At 43.8% G+C, this 14,606-nt stretch overlaps 2 protein-coding genes across 4 annotated transcripts in view; one reads left to right on the top strand and one right to left on the bottom strand.

Annotated features, from left to right (window-relative positions):
• ptgr2 (prostaglandin reductase 2) overlaps nt 1-3,474 on the bottom strand; it is a 58,024-nt gene extending 54,550 nt beyond the window's left edge. Inside the window, exon 1 of the mRNA XM_055640887.1 lies at nt 3,384-3,474. The gene's annotated coding sequence lies outside the window, so the exon portion shown is untranslated. The remainder of the gene's footprint in view (nt 1-3,383) is intronic.
• A 28-nt stretch (nt 3,475-3,502) lies between these two features.
• Nucleotides 3,503-14,606, top strand: part of mideasb (mitotic deacetylase associated SANT domain protein b) — a 58,096-nt gene continuing 46,992 nt past the window's right edge. The window contains exon 1 of one of the 3 annotated variants that reach the window (XM_055640879.1): nt 3,503-3,755. The gene's annotated coding sequence lies outside the window, so the exon portion shown is untranslated. Of the gene's footprint in view, nt 3,756-3,810; nt 4,839-14,606 lie in introns of those variants that run through there. The other 2 variants (XM_055640881.1, XM_055640880.1) reach the window with 2 other exon arrangements.

The following is a 14,606-nucleotide window of genomic DNA, read 5'->3' as shown; positions in this document are numbered from 1 at the left end:
CAGTAATCTCTCCTGCTGAGAGACTTGCAAGCCAGCCTTCCCGATGTTTTTTATTTCCTTGTTCCACAACAACCCATCTGTTTTCCATGACATTGCATCTTTCCACCCGATACAAGTCATCCCTTTCCCATGGTGTCTCCTCTGTCCCATGACTTTTCATCTCCCTGCCTCTTGGCACGGAAGATATCGATGAAATGGTAAAACAAAGGTAGATGAAACTTAATCCTGCTTAGTACAATGTGATGCATTTTGGGAGGACCAATTAAAGTAGGACAAACATGAATGGAAGTGCCTTACGAAGTATTGAGGAACCGAGGGATTTGGAATACAAATCTAAGGATCCCTGAAGGTGGCAGCACTGGTAGATAAAATGATGATGAAAGCTGTTAGGATAGCCAGGGAACTGAATATAAAAGCTGGGGAGTTATGTGCAACTTAGCTAAACATCAGTTGGAGTACGGTGTGCATTTCTAGCCACTACATGTTGGTGATTGCACTGGTAAGGATGCAGAGGAGATTGACCAAGATGTTGCATGGGATGAAACATTTCAGTTGTGAGGAGGCTGGATAGGCTGAGTTTGTTTTGCTTGGAGTGAATGAGTCTGAGGGGATGACCTGATTGAAGGCTGCACAATTATGAGAGCAATTATAACAGCATGTTAACTCTCTTTCACTTAGCATGCAACCTTCCTTTTCCACAGGAACCCATCTCCCAGTCTCATTGCTGTTCCCATTAAATCAAAAACTCTGTCAAATTTGGAAGATATCCTCAGCCTCTAGGAATGAACGATAAATCTGCAAACATTTGTGATAGAAGTCCATGAAAATGATGGGGGCAGAGTGGGTGAGGGGGAGGGGAGGAGGGGGGATTACATGAGTTGGGTAAAGTTGCATTTACATTACTTGGAACTGCAAGTTGATTGCTTATTAAAGCTGGAGATATAAAACCAGGTTCTCTCTCTGACTTGATAAGAGTGGCTGGCTTCATTGAGTCATATAGGAGCAGAGAAATGGACCTTTCAGCCTAACTTGTTCATGCTGACCTGGATGCCCCATCCAATTAGCCTGCGCCTGGCCCGTATCTCTCAACCCTTCTTATTCATGTACCTGTTCAAATGTTTTTCATGTGTTGTTTTTGTACCTGCCTTAACTGCTGTTTTTGGCATCTCCTTCCATATACCCACTACCCTCTGTTGGAAAAAGTTGCACCCCAGGTTCCTAGTGAACCTTTCCCCTCTCACTGAAACCTATACCCCCTATCTAGTTCTAGATTTTCCTACCCTGAGACCCTGGATCATATGGAAAAAGTCTGGATCCTGGCACAGCTGAAAGCTAGTGGTGTTTAGCGTATTGTCTAATAGGCCTTAACATGTCCTGGTGGGTTTGTCGTATTTCCACAAATTCAGTATGGAGAAACTAATAGGTCATACAATTAGCAATGACACTCTACTTTCCAATTTGAAGGATTCCTTTTAATTGTTCAGGATGTAGCTATCACATAATTTTTTACCCATTTATTGGAATTATGGGTTGATTAGTGATAGTTAGCATGATTTTGTGCATGGGAGATAGTGTCTCATTAATGTGATTGCGTTTTTATATGTAACCGAGAAAGTTGTTAGGGCAGGACCGTGCAAATTGTCAGTATGGACTTCAGCAAGGCCTTTGATATGGTTCTGCATGGTAGGCTGTTCTGGAAGGTTAGGCCAATACCAAACCAGGCAGAGCTAGATAACAGAGTACAGCAGATAGCAGTGAAAGGTTATTTTTGACTGGAGGCCTGTGACTCGTGGGGTCTCAGGGATCAGTGCTGGACCCATTGCTCTTTGTCATTTATATCAACAATTTGGATGAGAATGTAAAAAGTATGCTTAGTAAGATGATGCTTTAAAAAAGTTGTTATAAACAGTGAAGTGGGTTGACAAGAATTGCAAGAGGAACTTAATAAGCTGGGCAAGTGGGCTGGGGAGTGGCTATTAGAGTTTAATTAAAATAAGTGTAAGGTGTTGCATAATTAGAAGTCAAACCAGGGCAGGACATTTACTGAACAACAGGGCCATGGGCTGTGTTGTAAACCAGAGAGATTTGGGAGTACAAGTAAATAGTTCCCTGATGAAAGTTTCACTGGTAGATAGGATGTTGAAGAAGACTTTTGCACATTGGCCTACAGTCAGGGAATTGGGTAAGGAAGGCTGGACATTATGTTACAGTTGTAAAAGACATTGGTAAGGCTATGCTTGGAAGTATTGTATTCAGTTGTGCTCACCCAGCTAGCCAAAAAATGGCATTAAGCTGTGTAGAGCGCAAAGAAGATATACAAGGATATTGTCACATCTTGAGGACCTGAGCTAGAGGGAGACGTTGGACAGACTAAGGTTGGACAGACTAGGACGTTATTCCTTGAAGTGCTGGAGGCTGAGGGGGTGATCTTGTTGAGGTGTATAAAATCATGAAGGGAATAGACAATAGATAGGGCGAATGCATGGAATATTTTTTTCCCTGGGTAGAAGTGTCAAGAACTAGAGGGCTTAGGTTTAAGGAGCGAGGGGAAAGATTTAATAGGAACTTGTGGGGTAACTTTTACACACAGAGGGTAGTGGGCATATGGAACGAGCTACCAGAGGAAGTAGTTGAGGCAAGTACAATAACAACATTTAAAAGACACATGGATAGGAAAGGGATATGGCCAAATTGGGGAAAATCACACTAGTTTAGATCTTGGTCGGCATGGACGAGTTGGACCGAATAGTCAGTTATTCGTGTGTAAAAAGCTATTGACGACAGCCCCTAATGAGGTACACAAAACTGACAAAATATCTTACTGGTTAGGGTATTACCACCCTGGTGGATCAAATGATAACTTGTGGCTGTGAACTTTCGGTTACAAAATAAATGTACTTGACATGAAAAAACGCCATTAGTGTGTGTCACGTGTGTGCAAATATGTTACAATAGAAGTGCAACTCCCACTCACAATTCTCACATGCCCTCGGACTATCTGGAAGCAAAACGAAGCGTGATATAATTGAAAAGTTAAAGATAAGGATCCGGTGATGAACGGGCAGACCTCCAAGCGATGAAGAAACATCACCATCAGTGTGCTTCCTCAACACAGCAGAGAGAGTGCCTGTAAGAGTATTACATCGACACGATTATAAAAACTGGAAGATTACACATAATTGTGTTGGTTTCTTCCACCCGATCCAGGTTATTCATCCCAACCAAACCACAGATCTTTCCACAATTCGCAAATGTGCAAACACGAAATGTAACGAACACCGTGCAACTTAAAACACCGCGATTTAAAGTGTAACCGTGCAATATAAAAAACAACGCTCAAAAACTGGTCACGGGCTAATCCCTGCCCAAAGCAACAAGTTTACCAAGTCAGCCGTAATGAAATCGTGGGCAGGTCCAAGTTGTGAAATAGCAACTGCGGCTCCCTCGAGACAAGGCTGCGTGGGCCAATGCACTGTTCAGAAAATAGTTCTTTATTTTTAGTGGCGCGGGGAGGGTGCTGTCGTGCAGTCGCAGAGCAAAAAGAAATGATGCATGAAATAAAAGGGAACAAGAAATGAAATCTGGAGATTGAGACTGTTGTTCCCCTGCAGCTTGGGTCCTGCTTTGACGTCACCGCATAACTTTTAATAAGTCGCAGTTTCTTAACTAGGAAGTGAACGGACACCCTTTACAGGCAAAGTTCTGGATTGAGAAACTTCTGGCGATTTGCAGGGATTACTGGCGCCTGCGAATGTGTAAGTTGGCGGAAGCTTTATGTTTTTTTTAACTTTATTTTCGAATGTGGACACTGAGCCTGCAAAAATGTTGCCAATTTTCCTTGCGTGGGTCGAGTCGAGCGATTTTCTGTCGCTAGTGTACGCGGACTGAAACTGACGTGAGCAGGTGACTCGAGTCTGCAGGCACAAGTTGGAATTGTTTGGATTGGGGGATGCCAGGGTGGCTGGCGTTGGTGAAATAGTTACTCAATCTACCGTCATAGATACATTTATAATATCTTCCCCCACACCCAGTTAGTTTCATTTCTTAAAATTAGCTGGTTAATTCAAAGGTTGTTTGCAAAGGTTCGCGTTGCATAAATTCTGTGCTTTGAGTACTTTTTTGAAATGACGTTTTATCTTAAAAAATATGACCTGAAATTTAATTAGTAAATCCGGGTAGCTTCGCATTTAACACTTTGTCCTGAGTTTGATTGACCCTCTAAATTGGCCCTTGCGAATTTACTTCAACTGAACCCGTGTAAGTAAGTCACTGAGCGGAAAGTCCCGGCATGTTTACGGGATTTAAAAGGGCCTTGTGCCATTTTCTGACGGCAGCAGGAAGTAGTCGTGGAATATCACAAAGCATTTGTTTTCTATATGTGGGGAATTTGCGGTTATTTCTGCATTGAGCAGCTTGCAAAGTATTGGGGAAAGGGGGTGGAGGAGGCGGGGAACGGAGGACGGAGAGCCTAGATTGTTTTGTGCACAGAAGATGTGCAATTGTCAGACCGCCCTCCCCCGCGAGAATGTGCAACAATGTTCGCTCAGCCCTCGATGAGGTAAACTCTATGACTCAGCCTGCCAAATGCAAGCTCACCACAGCATTGCGATGGTAAGAGCGGATGCAGCGCAGCAGCGAGTTGTTGGGGACGTGCTGCATTTCCAAACTATTTTTTCAGCCTTGAGGGAAGATTGCTATCTGCTACATGCTTTTGGGACGAGAACACTGCACAGGTATCATCGTCCATAAAACCCCCATACCTTCATAGATTCCTGGAGGGAACAAAAAGTTAAAAAAATGCATTGATGCTTGAGCAGCAGCCTGTCTGGATATTTTTGGTAAGATTGTGTATTGTACACCAACATCTCTTTAAATAATGTTTTGAAGTCTTCGCCTAAAATGCAACTTGACACCACCGTGTCAGAGAACACGGCCACGTTTCCAGGTGGTTTCAGCGTGATTTCTTCACCTGATGAGTTGGCCTCAGTTCTGAGCTTTGGTTCTGAGTGCCGATTTGGACTCTTGGGGATGTGCATGCCTCCTAAGTTACCCGGTGCATTCGACACTGCCGCACTTAAGCTGCCGGATCACTATTAAAAACCAGCCTGGCACTTCACTCGCCGCCCCCGGCACGGACAGGGAGAAACACAACGTGTTTCGACACCGTGTGTGGGTGGCTGCCTTGAGCGTGGTATTGAGATTTCTTTGGGGAGGGTGGAGGAAGTGGTTTCCTGCGTTGCAATGCAAAAAGGAAAAGTCCCGACAGTGCAGCAGGAACACTCGGCGGACTGGTGATAATATCTGTTCTAACGTGCTGTTTTTAATGGTAAAGTCGGAGATTTGCAGATTTAGGACGAGCAGTGGCGCAAAGCTTCATCTTGAGGAGACTACTTCTAGTTCACAACGGGATGGAATGTGTGCAGTTTGGTTCTGCAATTATTCACTCCAGCCCCGCTAACGGCTTGCATTACAACCCCTCCCACAACAAATGTACTAACATGCACAAAATATGTAGGGTAACGGCTACGCTTGCAAAGGGGAGGGGGGTCGCTATACTGTATTGGCTCCACGGGGCACTGGGAGACCGAACAGTGACTCCCTTCACCCCCCCCCCCCCCCCCCCCCCCCAACTAACGCGTATGGAACATACAGTGATTTGGTTGCACGTTTCAACGAGACTCGGCAATCTCCATCATTGCAACACATCATACGTATTGTGGTTATTATTTGTAGACACAGGAACTACAAATGCTGTTTTAACAAGAAAATACAATGTGCGAAGTTATTCCAGCACTTTGGCTTGAGTTATTCTAACCTGATGTTAACACTACTTGTTCTGAAGCTCTAGCATTAGAATTCAACTCTGATCCAAAGCATATGAAACTTGCTTCCCACAGTTCATCACACAAAAAAGGCTGTAAGCATGTACCATCAGATTTAAAACCAGCTTCTTCCTTGCTGTTTTTACGCTACCGAACGGTCCTCTCATAAGCTAAGCATGTAGTCCTTATCTCCCAACTTGTCACATTGTAGCCCTTGCATTTTTTTTAATTACTCAATTTTCTCTGTAACTGTAATGATGTAACACTATAATTTACACTCTGATATTTTTCTCTCTGCGCGACCTGTGTACTTGTGTATGGCTTGAATGAAAGAAAACAGATAAGGAAGGGTGTTGAGAAGGAAAATATTTCATGCAGCCTGTCATGATCTGGAATGTGCTGAGTCTATAGTAGAGGCAGATTTAGTTGTTTCAAGAAGGCTTGGATAAACTGTATGATCGATCAGTGGCAGCTCCTCTTGGACACAGTGGTCTGAATCTTGTTTATCTTGAATTCCCCAGTGGGTTTATTATGTGCGTTTTTGGACTCCAAGATAGAAATATCCTTCCTCTGACAACCATTCATAATCTTAAAGAAAGCTATCAGGTCACCATTGTACTTCTCTGCAGAAAATAGGCAGCCTGTTTACTCTTTCCTGTGTAATATTAACCCAGAATTTTTTTTTGCGTTTTATTCAATGCTCCTTTGTTCTATTTTGTAAGCCGTAGACTTGAAACATTGCACAGCATTCCATGTGTGTCAACAAGTTTGGCTTGATTTGACTGTTGGAGGACATTGGAATTAGAAACGGCAATTGAACATGAGCTGGCCCCGTGACTGACTCCTCCCATTCTCCCAGGCTAGATGCATTGAAACTGCAATGGACGGATGAAGTCATAATATGATAAGCAGCCTGATGAAGCTTATCTCGTGTTGCAGTGCTCCACTATGTCAGTTCTGTCACTCATCTGCTTATAAAAAAAAAGAACATACATTTAAAAAAAGGTGCAAGAGGAAGTTGTTCAGTCCTCCGACCCTGTTCAATCGTTCAATAATTTTACAACTGATCCAATCTTGGACCCAACTTCACTTTCCCACACTTTTCATATCCCTTGATTCCCCATGTAGTTTAAATGTCTGTCATTCAATGCTTTGAATATATTCAATGACTCGACCCCCAAAGCTGTGTGGGCTCGAGTTCCAGAGATTCATCACATCTGAGAGAAGAAATTCCTCCTCTCTGTCAGAAGTGAGTGATTCCCAGTTGTTCATGCCCTTTACAGGTGCTTTTAGTTTGGCATTGGGCTATATTTTTACAATGTTGGTTTGAATTCAATGACTCTGACTTGGCTGAGGAAGTGCTGCATGGTCTCACGCACTTCCAACAAGGTGTCAGTTTGAACCCCAGTCTGGCTGTTGAGTAAATATTTATGGTACCATTTCCAGATTGGGAGAGTGACCCCAAGTGTACGTACCAATGTTTGACCTTGTCCAGTACCACAGATGCTGTAGCCATTGTCATATTGTGGCACGTGGACGCTTGGGGTATACATATTATGTTGTTATTTCTCCACTGATATAAGAAAGCAAGTCCATGGGGCTATAAAATGCTTTTGTTTGGTGGAGGGGGCAGATAAGAGGCGTTCAAGAGGATTTTAGATGGGCATGTGAATATGCATGGATCATATGCAGGCAGATGAGATTAGTTTAGCTTGGCATCATGTTTGCTCTATACATTGAGGCCTAAGGCCCTGTTCCTGTGCTCTACAGTTCTATATTCTATGGTTTAAGACTAAGAATGGTGCTATGGAAATGCAGATCCCTGTTTCTAAGTGGCATCTGTTGTGTGGCAGACTAGCCTTAACCCACAATCTCCTGGCTTGTGATTCAAGTCCCAGTCTCACGGTCTATGAGACTACCAAGAGAATCTTTATGTAAGTTTTTGTAAACATCCGGAGTCGGTTATAGAAGATTTGATCTCGCAGTACTAGCATTTTAAGGATTTATGCTGAACTCTCCGTTGAGACCAAAGATCAGTATTTAATACATTGGACGTTCCTAATGAGATATAATGTATTGTCCAAGCACTGAAGGAGTTCAATGCCCCTGAGGCTCTCATCTGGGACAGCTACTGCACTTCTAACTTACACATGCTCAATTGGCCTGAAGTTATAAACAAAAAAGACCTATAGGGTTGCTGATGCTAGTAATTAAAGGTTATTTTCCAGTGGAACTGCTGGTAGTAACTACGATAGATTTGAAAAATCCTTTACCTCATATCTCTTGACTTTTATAACTGGATTGATTTTGTTCGAACTCTCAGTCCCTTGAGAAGGCCAGCATTGTTTCTGGGGAGAGAAATGCTGGTTTCACTTTCTGATAACTCTCTTCTGAACCACCGTGCTCTCTTTCTCAGCTAACGAGTAATGATGGTTATTATTTAAAAAAAAAAAAAAAAAAAAAAAGTCCTATGTCTTCATGGTTTGAAAGATGGTTCTCCATGAGGGATCCTCCTCTGCACAGTGAAGCCCACAGACTACTGAGTAAGCAATTATTTGCTTTTTAACTTGGTGATAGCTAAGAAATGACAATTGTTCAGGGTATCAATCTATTCCTAGCCTGTGGTGCCAGAGGATATTTGAATCCAGCCAATCAAGCAGAAGCAGCCTAGGCCCAATGTAATTGTTTCATTGAAAGGATGCCTCGTTTTCCACTGCCATCCTCCACAGCATGGCATTGAAGGAGATAATAGACTGAACCTAAACTAGGACCTTCTGACTCAGGCAGGAATGTTACCAACTAACCACGAGAGACAGTGTACAAGAAGTAAGCATAGCACCAGAAATAATCAACCTCAAAGGCAGTGACGGCTGGATATTAAGTACTGCCTTTGCCATCAATGCCCACATCCCATGAGAAAAGGAAAGGTGTTGCATGTGGTATGTTTATGCATTTGGCTAAGGTAGAGGACTTTTGCTGTAATATGCATTGTACAACAGCAGGTCCCATGGAGATACTTGTGCATTGTGTGATCGGTATGAAACCAAGAAGTAGGACATGCCGCCACAAAATGCACAATGTATTCTAGTGCAAATGTGCAATTGTATGTTGGCGTTCAGCTCTGTGGTTTGTTGATCTTGCATGCTTGTCACTTTCATGTTGTAGCTTCGAAGGACCCAGCATATTGCATTTCTTGAACTATAACAAAGCAGTCTTGCACCATTTTTTAACAGACAGCTAATGATATTAGTTACTCAATTATCTATTGTTTAAGACGGCAGCTGTGTTGTAACATGTATGATACATGATATATTGCTTTCAATTTTACAGAAGAGCTGAAATTCGTTCAGCAGTTCGTTTTATTTTTGCTCCAGATTTCTGCATTCCCTTCGGTCGTTTAGTGATACAGCGCAGAAACAGGCCATTTGCCCCACCAAGCCCTCACCAACCAGCGATCCCCACACACTAATGTTATCCTGCACACACTAGGGACAATTTACAATTTTCCTATGCCAATTAGCCTAAATACCTGTATGTCTTTGGAGTGTGAGAGGAAACTGGAGCTCCCGGAGAAAACTCACACAGATCACGGGGTGAACGTACAAAGTCTGTACAGACAACACCCGTAGTCAGGATCAAATCCGGATCTCTGACGCTGTAAGGCAGCAATTCTACCACTGTGTCACAATGCCATCTTCTAGGGATGGATCTACTGAATTGCTCTGGTAGAGAACTGATATGGACTAAACGTGTAAGACGGAACTGTAGATGCTGGTTTAAAACAAAGATGTATTCAAAAAGCTGGAGTAACTCAGCGGGACGGGCAGCATCTCTGGAGAATGGAATGGGAGATGTTTCGGGTTGGGTCTGAAGATGGGCCTCGACCCAAAATGTCACCCTTCTCTCCAGAGATGCTGCCTGTCCTGCTGAGTTACTCCAGCTTTTTGTGTATATCACTGGGGTGGACTAGATTGGTTGACTGGCCTTCTCTATTGTAACCAGCCTTTGATTTTTATTTACTGTGCGGTAGTGATATGTTCACTGAGATCTCTGTCTCTGTTTAGGATCCGCTGTTTTGACGCAAAGCTGCTGGCCTTTCGCTCTTTAACTGCAAGCTGTTGTCTCCGCAGTTAAACCTGTGGTGTTATATCCCTTGTGGCCTCCTGCAATTTGCCACTTTATGCTGGGAAATCTGCCCGCTGTACTTGTGCTGAAATTGCCGTAAATGCTCAGTAGATTCGGAAATGTCTCTGGAGAGAAATGCAGAGTTTATATTTCAGGTTGGAACATATTAGAGAGAATTCAATGGCTTTGTTTGTTTCATTAAAGTGGAATGACTTTGTGGGAGATGAATAAGCTATAGTAATAACACTAATAATACCAATAAAATCATTTTATTAATAATAAATAATACCAAGATAAGTAAGGTAAATGCCAACCCACTACAATTTGCCTACTGCCATAATATATCAACCGTTGATATGTTCTCTCTGGCTTTGCATTCTGCACACTTGGACAATATGAACACGTATATCAGGCTGTTGTTCATCGACTACAGGGCCTGTCCCACGGGCGTCATTTACGCGTCATGACGCACGTGTCGTGATGCGCGCGCACATTACGCGTGCATGGTGACGTAGGCAGTGATGTGCGGTCACGCGCAGCACCTCAGGATTTTGGCATGTACAAAATCTTTGCGCGCCATCTGCGTGATGCGCAAGTGATGCCCAACTGCGACAGGCCCCTTACAGCTCAACATTCAACCCCATCGTCCCCTCCAAATTTCTTACGAAACTTGGGGAACTGGATTTTTGCGTATCCTTTTGCAACAAGATCCTTGACTTCCTCTTCAAAAGACAAAAATAGATACGAATTGGCAACAACACGTCCTCCTCGATAACCATAAGAACCGGGGCGCCTCAGGGCTGTGTGCTCAGTCTTTTGATCTACTCGCTCTTTAGCCAAGACAGTGTAGCCAGACATAGCTCCAACTCCATCTTTCAATTCACCTTGTTAGACGAATTACGGATTATGATGAATGGAAGTATCGATTGATCGTCAGATTGAATGATGCCAGAACGACAACCTTGCTCTCAACATCAGTAAGACCAAGCAGCTGATTGTTGACCAGATGAGGAAAGCTGAGGATCCACAAACCTGTCTTTATCGACAGGTGGAACGAGTCAATAAATTCAATTTCCTGGGTGTGCTTGTCTCTGGATATCTGTCCTGGACCCAGCCACATTGATGCAATCATACAAAAAGCTCATCGACACCTCTATTTCCTGAGAAGATTTGGTATGTCGATGAATACGCTCTTGAATTTCTACAGGTGTACGATAGAGAGCATATTGGCTGGTTGCATCACAGCCTGGTTGAGCAACTTGAACAAAGTAGATTTCAAAACATGCTGGACACTGCCCGGACTGTCATAAATACTGACCTCCCTACCATCGAAGGGATCTATAGGAAGCGCTGCCTCAAAGGCAGCCAACAACATCAAGGATCCACACCACCATGGCCATGCTCTATTTTCACTCCTGCCATTGGAAAGAAGTAATAAGAAACTGAAAGCAATGGCCTCCAGGTTTAGGAGCAACATCATTCCAACAATCATCAGCCGATTGAACGCTACAAATACCAACTAAACTACAAACTGTAAGAAGGAACTGCAGATGCTGGTTTAAACCGAAGATATACACAAAAATCCCAGAAAGTGTCCAGAATGTAGAAACAAATTGCTGGAGTAACTCAGCGGGACAGGCAGCATCTCTGGAGAGAAGGAATGGGTAATGTTTGGGGTCGAGACCCTTCTTCAGACTACAAACTGTCCTGGTTGCACTAGGGACCGTACTTTTATTTTGCACCACTTTAGTTTTGAGATGCAGCATGAAAACCGGCCCTTCGGCCCACTGAGTCCACGCCAACCACTGATCACCTATTTTGCACTCATTCTCTGTCATCCCTCTTTCTTGTACACTCCCTACATACTATGAGGAATTTACAGCGGCCAATTAACCTACAAACATGCAAGTCTTTGGGATGTGGGAGGAAACCGGAGCACTGTGAGGAAACCCAAGCTGTCACAGGGAGAATGTGCAAACTCCATGAGGACAACACCCAAGGTCAGGATTGAACTCTGGTCTATGGTGCTGCGGGGCAGCGGCTCTAACTATGCCACGGCGTTTATTGTTTATTTATTTATTGCACTTTTATTTGTTTTATTATGTTTATATTGAAGCTTGTGTTTACAGACTTGTTATGCTGCTGCAAGCGTGAATTTCATTGTTCCTTTTCGGTATATATCACACATTTTTGACTCAAAAAAAAAAAAAATCAGATTTAACTAATCATTTTGCATGATTTATGTTTCAAATTTTAATTAACTTAATTTTTATGCTTTTAATATGTTTTGTAGTAGTTTGAAAACAAGGATGAGAATTCACAAGCCATTGCTTCAGGTCAGCAAGTGTAAGATTGGGTGAGCAGGACTTGGATACAAGGTAGGACATGAGCATCTGCAGGAACAATGATGATCAGGCACATATGAAGTGGAGCAGTCAAGTTTGAAGGCAATGTGGATGGGTGCAAGTTGAGGCGGACACAAAATTAAGCAGTGTTATAGAAGTGGAAATGCAGTTTGATGGCACCAATGAGTGGCCTGAAGCTCATTTTTGAGTCAAATGTGTTGCCAAGATTGTAAACTATCTCATTCAGTTTCATACCAACGGTAGAACGAGGGAGAGCTGGGAAGGAGAACAGTTTGTTCTGGGAACTACAGGCTTGTCAGTGTTTCACTGGACAAAGTTACTGCTTGTCCATTAAGCTTAGTTAGGGCTCTGGAGGAGAGAAGAGGTGGAACCGAGACCAGGAATTGATATTCTTGTATAACATTACAGTAGGACTGTGTTTGGTGCACTGGAGAAGAGGCTGGATGACCTGAGGGCCATCTGGGAAAACGAGTTTCCTGGATAGGACCTATAATGAGGTAGTCACGCCGAAGATACGGGAAGAACCAAGGTATGTGACGGAGAGAAAGAGTGGAAATCGTGGAGTGCAGAAGAACCAGGTGGCTGTGCCTAATGAAAACGGGTACGCCCTCTTGGGAACTGTCCGGGGAGACGATGTTTCCAGTCCGAGTGGCGGACACGTCGGTGGCTCCAATCCTGGAGATGGGACTTGACCGGCGAGACCGACATCGGGCAGAGCCTTAGTGGTGGGTGATTCCACTGTCCGAGGAGCAGACAGGAGATTCTGTGGCAGCAGACGAGATGCGAGGATGGTTTGTTGCCTCCCTGGTGCCAGGGTTCAGGATGTCACAAGCCGAATTCAGAACATTCGAGAGAGAGAGAGAAGGTGCACAGCCGGCAGTAGTTGTGCAGGTAGGCACAAATGACATCGGGAAGAAGAGGAAGGAGGCTCTCCAACACGACTTCAGAGAGTTGGGAAGAAGAATGAAAGGCCAGACTTCTAGGGTGGTTATCTCTGGATTGCCTCCAATACCTCGTACTAGTGAGGACAGGAACAGGGAGATGGGGGATCTGAATGTGTGGCTGAGGGGCTGGAGCAGGGAACAAGGATTTAGATTTGTAGACCACTGGGATCTCTTTTGGGGTAGGGGGTGACCTGTACAAAACGGACGGGTTACACCTTAAATGGAGGGGGAACCAACATTCTGGCAGGCAGGTTTGCTCAGGCTACACATGTGGGTTTAAACTAAATAGTGGGGGGGGGAGGGATTGACAAATTGGGAATATAAAGATGGAGTTGAAGGGGAAGTGAGTACAGGAAAAATTACAAAAGATTCTCAAATTAATGGGAAGGAAAGCTCGAGAAGGGACAACAGAGTAAGGTCAGGGCCAGGTGTGAGGGGGGAAGTGAATAAGGAGGCCAAAGTGCTGTATATGAATGCGCAAAGTATAAGAAATAAAGTGGACGAGCTTGAGGCCCAGTTAGAAATTGGCAAGTATGATGTTGTGGGAATTACAGACATGGCTGCAAGAGGGCCAGGGCTGGAAACTGAATATTCAAGGGAATATCTCCTATCGAAAAGACAGACAGGTGGGCAGAGGGGATGGGGTTGCTCTGTTGGTGAGGAATGAAATTCAGTCTCTTGCAAGGGGTGACATTGAAACGGGAGATGTGGAGTCAGTATGGATAGAACTAAGGAATTGTAAGGGTAAAAAGACCCTAGTGGGACTAATTTACAGGCCCCCAAACAGTAGCTGCGACATGAGGCGCAAGTTGAATCAGGAGTTAAAATTGGCATGTAACAAAAGTAATACTGTGGTTGTTATGGGAGATTTCAACATGCTCCCAGATTTCAACTGGGAAAATCAAGTTGGTACTGGACCCCAAGAAAGGGACTTTGTACAGTGCCTTTATGATGGATTCTTAGAACAGCTAGTGTTGGAGACCACCTGTGGATTGGCGGGTAGCTAATGTTATCCCACTTTTTAAGAAAGGCGGAAGAGAAAAAACGGAATTATAGACGTTAGCCTGACATCAGTGGTGGGGATGATGCTGGAGTCAATTATAAAAGGTGAGATAGCCGCACATTTGGATAGTAGTAACAGGATCGGTCCGAGTCGGCATGGATTTACGATGGGGAAATCAAGCTTGACTAATCTTCTGGAATTTTTTGAGGATGTAACTAGGAAAATGGACAAGGGAGAGCCAGTGGATGTAGTGTACCTGGACTTTCAGAAAGCATTTGATAAGGTCCCACATATGAGATTAGTGAGCAAAATTAGGCCACATGGTATTGGGGGTAGAGTGTTGACA

Source organism: Leucoraja erinacea, chromosome 9 (assembly GCF_028641065.1).
Source record: "Leucoraja erinacea ecotype New England chromosome 9, Leri_hhj_1, whole genome shotgun sequence".
NCBI lineage: Eukaryota > Metazoa > Chordata > Chondrichthyes > Rajiformes > Rajidae > Leucoraja > Leucoraja erinaceus.
The sequence above is the reverse complement of the archived record's forward strand: the minus strand, read 5'-3'. Positions and strand labels throughout refer to the sequence as shown.